The sequence below is a fragment of the Austrofundulus limnaeus genome, unplaced genomic scaffold, assembly GCF_001266775.1.
Source record: "Austrofundulus limnaeus strain Quisiro unplaced genomic scaffold, Austrofundulus_limnaeus-1.0 Scaffold334, whole genome shotgun sequence".
NCBI lineage: Eukaryota > Metazoa > Chordata > Actinopteri > Cyprinodontiformes > Rivulidae > Austrofundulus > Austrofundulus limnaeus.
In genome coordinates, this window is record NW_013952736.1 from 111,777 (window position 1) to 117,160 (window position 5,384).

General features: G+C 45.1%; 1 protein-coding gene across 2 annotated transcripts in view; it reads right to left on the reverse strand.

Annotated features, from left to right (window-relative positions):
- slc6a4a (solute carrier family 6 member 4a) overlaps positions 1 to 5,384 on the reverse strand; it is a 31,013-nt gene that overhangs the window by 14,604 nt on the left and 11,025 nt on the right. The window contains exon 1 of one of the 2 annotated variants that reach the window (XM_014022537.1): positions 336 to 600. The exons of the other annotated variant lie outside the window; for it this stretch is intronic. The gene's annotated coding sequence lies outside the window, so the exon portion shown is untranslated. Of the gene's footprint in view, positions 1 to 335; positions 601 to 5,384 lie in introns of those variants that run through there. 2 annotated transcript variants of the gene reach the window in all.

Sequence of the window (5,384 nt, forward strand, 5' to 3'; positions counted from 1 at the left end):
CACACACACACACACACACACACACACACACACACACACACACACACACACACTCCCAGCCGTGCAGACATATGGATGCATGGATGCACGCTCTCAGACAGGAGACAATGAGGACCCGTCCTGCAGGCACAGACCTGCTCATCACTGCATCAGGTCTGCAGTGATGCAGTTAATAACCCAGGCAGGAGTGATGAACACACTACGGTCATGGCAGAGCTCTCTTCAAAGCCCAAAACCTCAGGGAGATGTTTGGCAACGCAGTGGGTGCTGCTCACTACCTTTAGTTTGGACTACACACACGGGCTCTCCCTGTTCCCCCTCATCCCAACACTCACCTGTTGTCTGTTTTCTGATTTCCCTGCAGTTTCTCCTCCGCTCTGCTCAATCAAAACCTTTTTCTGATTTGACCTTCGTTGCTCAAATCGTTGTTTTCTGCTTCTCAGACTCACATCTGCCTCACCTTCTGTTCTCAAGGCCGGTGCTTCAGAAACACTGACCTGTTGGGCAAGTTTACTCCAGCATTTGATCCAACTGCAGCGTCACTTTGCGTTGAAGGCTGGATTCCTCCCATTTAAAGTGCTCATCACTCTGTCTCAAATGGAAAAAATAAAAATAAAAAATGACTGTACAGGATTTGGTACAAGGCAGTGGGAGTTACTGTAACTGCACTCCTCCAGCTTATTGCAGCAAGTTAAGAATTTTTGTCCAGTTGAGTAACAGTTCAGGAACACTGACAAAGAAAAAAGTGCGACGGATAAGAACAATAAAGTTTGTTAAAATTGAATGGCTAGAATTTCTTAAAGGAATGCACATCCCCTGTCGGCTTTTATAAAAATAATTTTTCTGCTGAGAACGCTTGGATGTGGAGCTGTTTTTGATCAAACGTTGTAAATCCTCTCAAGCAACAAATACTATTTCAATAATGAATTTCAGAGTTTCGCTCAAACCCATGCAGTGGTTCATAAGATATTTTGCTAACACTACAGACAAGTGAACTCTCACACTCACTCAGACACCTGCAGAAACATCATCACCTCTCACATTTTGCTGATTTAATCAATATTTGCTTTTAAATAGAGTTGAGAAATCATAAAAACACTTTTTAGAAGCCGTCCCTGTTGAAAGAATGTTGATTCTCACTTTAAAGAACTAGTTCAGATCTTTTGATGTGAGGTAATGTAAAAAGGTTATGAAACAATGATATTTTATTTGTTGAGCGATGAGCTAACAGCTAATCCAAACAGGGCTAAGACTCGAAACTATTAGTCATCTTAAAAAAAGTAAAATCTAGAGGTTCATGTATGAACAGTATTTTAACATTTAAACCACAGTTAGTTTTAAATTACAAGATTATTCTGACAGTAAAACCCCAAATATCCCACTTCCAATGAAGTTGGGACGTTATGCAAAACATAAATAAAAACATATTTGCAAATCCTTTTAAACATATGTTCAATTGAATTCACTACAAAGACAAGATATTTAATGTTCAAATGGATAAACTTTGTTTTTTTGGCAAATATTCACTCATTTTGAATTTGATGCCTGCAAAACTTTCCAGTGGAGTTGGGACAGTTTACCACTGTGTTCCATCACTTTTCCTTTTAACAACACTCAATAAGTGTTATGAATCTCAGGCAGGAATGAACCCATGATGCAGGCAGTTTCAAGGTTCCTAAAAACAAAGTATTTAACAAAAAGAGGTGCTGACTGGGCAGCTCAAAAACTCTGAGTGGCTAGGCAAGACAAGAAACAATACAGAACATAACCAAACAATGACCTGACGGGGAAGTGAAGACAAGACACAGAATATACTGTAAAGGTGGGACTGATGAGCACAAACAGGAAAAACCTGGGGGAGAACCATGAGGATCAGGTGTGAGTGGGTGGGGCTGGAGCAAAGGCAGACAGGAGGAAGAAAACAGAGGAACATGACAGAAAAATCAGGATAAAGTCAAAATAAAAACATGAAACCAGACGAAACATAATATAGCCCCCCATTAAGGGACGGCTCCCGACGTCCCAAAACATACAGGCCCCGGAAACCAATAAAGTTCAGGAGGCCGACCATGAACCTCCCAACTGTAGAAGCCAATGTCAGGAGGTCGACCTGGTGACACCCCCACTCCAGACAGGGCCGCAGGAGCCGAGAGAGAGGAGGCAGGAGCAGACGTTGAGGCAAAGGAGGAGGCAGGAGCAGATGTTGAGGCAAAGGAGGAGGCAGGAGCAGACGTGGAGCCAAGGGAGGAGGCAAGAGCAGACGTGGAGCCAAGGGAGGAGGCAGGAGCAGACGTGGAGCCAAGGGAGGAGGCAGGAGCAGACGTGGAGCCAAGGGAGGAGGCAGGAGCAGACGTGGAGCCAAGAGAGGAGGCAGGAGCNAGCAGACGTGGAGCCAAGAGAGGAGGCAGGAGCAGATGTGGAGCCAAGGGAGGAGGCAGGAGCAGACTTGGAGCCAAGAGAGGAGGCAGGAGCAGACGTGGAGCCAAGGGAGGAGGCAGGAGCAGACATGGAGCCAAGGGAGGAGGCAGGAGCAGACGTAGAGCCAAGGGAGGAGGCAGGAGCAGACGTGGAGCCAAGGGAGGAGGCAGGAGCAGACATGGAGCCAAGGGAGGAGGCAGGAGCAGACGTGGAACCAAGGGAGGAGGCAGGAGCAGACATGGAGGCGACGGCAGCTGACCCAGGCGACATGGAGGCGATGTCAGCCGACCCAGGTGACATGGAGGCGACGGCCACCGAACCAGGATCCTCAGGAGCAGAGGACTCAGCAGGAGGCCCAACAAGAGCTGGAGAGCCCACAGGAACCAGAACTGGAGGGTCCGGAGGAACCAAAGCCGGGGCAGGACCAGCATAAACCAGAGCCAGAGCTGGAAGGGCCCACAGGAACCAGAGCAGGAGGGCCCACAGGAACCAGAGCAGGAGGGCCCACAGGAACTAGAGCTGGAGGGTCCAAATCAGAGGGGTGGGGAGGGTGGGCTTCAGAAACCCCTGGCGCCACTAGCTTCAATGGGACCCCTGAAGCGAAGAGTCCCCTAAAGCCAGCTAGCTCACCCTGCATCCCCTCCAGGAGCCCCAGGATTTTTGAGAGGGGAGAAGCTGACAATGTACAAGTTGTGGGTGGAGAGGAGAAAAACTGCCTGTTGGGTTCAGATGTTGGTCTGATCATTCTGTTACGAATTGGCGAAAAGAATGAATCCATGGTGCAGGCAGCTTCAAAAAGGCAAAAATAAGGATTTAATAAAACAAAAAATACTGACAGGGCAGCTCAAAAACTCACTTGTGGCAAGGCAAGGCAAGGCAAGGCGGGCAAGGCAAGGCAAGGCAAGGCAAGGCAAGGCAAGGCAACAAACATACAGGCTGTAAACAGCATAATGACACGACGAGGAAGTGAAGACAAGACACAGAATATAAAGGTGARACTAATGAGCACAAACAGGAAACACCTGGGGGAGAAACATGAGGATCAGGTGTGAGTGGGCAGGGCTGGAGCAAAGGCAGACAGGAGGAAGAAAACAGAGGACCATGACAGAAAAATCAGAATAAAGTCAAAATAAAAACATGAAACCAGATGAAACATAATAAGTGTTGGGAAACAGACATCACTAATTGTTGAAGCTTTGTTTGTGGAATTCTGTCCCATTCTTGCTTGATGAACAACTCTGTTGTCATATTTTACTGTTCGTAATGCTCCACACATTTTCAATGGGACAGTTCTGCACTGCAGGCAGGCCAGTCTAGTACCCGCACTCTTTTACTATGAAGCCCTGGTGTTGGATCACCTGCAGAATGTGGCTTGGCATTGTCTTGCTGAAATCAGCAGGACGTTCTTTAAAAAGACGTGGCTTGGATGGGAGCATATGTTGCTCCAAAACCCGTATGTAGCTTTCAGCATTAATGGTGTCTTCACAGATGTGATATTACCCACCCCCATACATCGGAGAGGCTGGTTTTTTAAACTTAGCTCAGAGAACAATTTAAACAGTCCTTTAAACGGTTTTCCTTGACCTGGAGGACACAAGGTCTATGATTTCCAAGAACAATCTGAAACGTGGACTGGTCAGACCACAGGACACTTTTCCACTTTGCATCAGTCCATCTCAGATGAGCTCGGGTCCAGAGCAGCCGGCGACATTTCTGGGTGTTGTTCATGTATCGTTTTAGCTTTGCATGGTAGAGTTTTAACTTGCACTTATAGATGAAGTGACAAACTGTGTTCACTGACAATGGTTTTGTGAAGTGTTACTGTGGTAATATGTTACAGAATGATGTTGGGTTTTAATGCAGTGCTGCCTGAGGGGTTGAACATCACAGACACTCAATGTTGGTTCTCAGCCTTGCTGCTGACTTGCAGGGATTTGTCCAGATTCTCTGAATGTTTTGATGATATTATGATAAAATCTCAAAATTCCTTTTCCATGCCATGGCCCCCAACTAGTATTAGCTTCTGGCCAGGGACACCCGCCCCCCTGCCAACCCACAAACCCACAAAACTTAGAAATGACTTAGTAACTACTGAGTAGTTACTAAGGACACTGAGTAGAAACTGAGTAGTTTATCATTTTTAACTACATAACTGACCAGTACTTACAGTTTTGTGTACCCTGAAGTAAAGTGAAGCATCGTCCCTAGTAGGTACTGAGGAAATAGTCAATACTTACTAAGTAACTGACCAGTACTTACTGTTTTTGTGTACCCTGAAGTAAAGTGAAGTAGTTACTAAGGAACCACTCATTACTTACTCAAGTAGTAATGACTAGTTCCTCAGTAACTACTTGGGACGATGCTTCACTTTACTTCAGGGTACACAAAAACCAAAAAGTACTGGTCAGTTACTGAGTAAGTAATGCTAAACTACTTAGTAGTTCTTAAATGGTGTCCCCAATAACTAGTTAATAGGTACTTAGTAGTAACTCAGTTTTTTCTAAGTACTCAGTAGTTCTCCTTTGGTATCGTTAGTAACTACTAATTAACTACTCAGTAGTTACTCCGCAGTACCTCTTTGGTGTCTTTAGTAAGTACTCAATAACTACTTAGAAACAACTTGGTAACTACTCAGTAACTACTAAGTACTCTGTAGTCCCTGAGTAGTTCCTCTTTAGTGTCCTTTGTAACTACTGAGTAACTATGGAATAGTTCGTCAGTAGTTACTCAGTAGTTCGTCAGTAGTTACTCAGTAATTCCTCAGTAGTTCGTCAGTAGTTACTCAGTAGTTACTCAGTAGTTCGTCAGTAGTTACTCAGTAGTTACTCAGTAGTTCGTCAGTAGTTACTCAGTAATTCATCAGTAGTTTGTCAGTAGTTACTCAGTAGTTACTCAGTAGTTCGTCAGTAGTTACTCAGTAATTCATCAGTAGTTCGTCAGTAGTTACTCAGTAATTCATCAGTAGT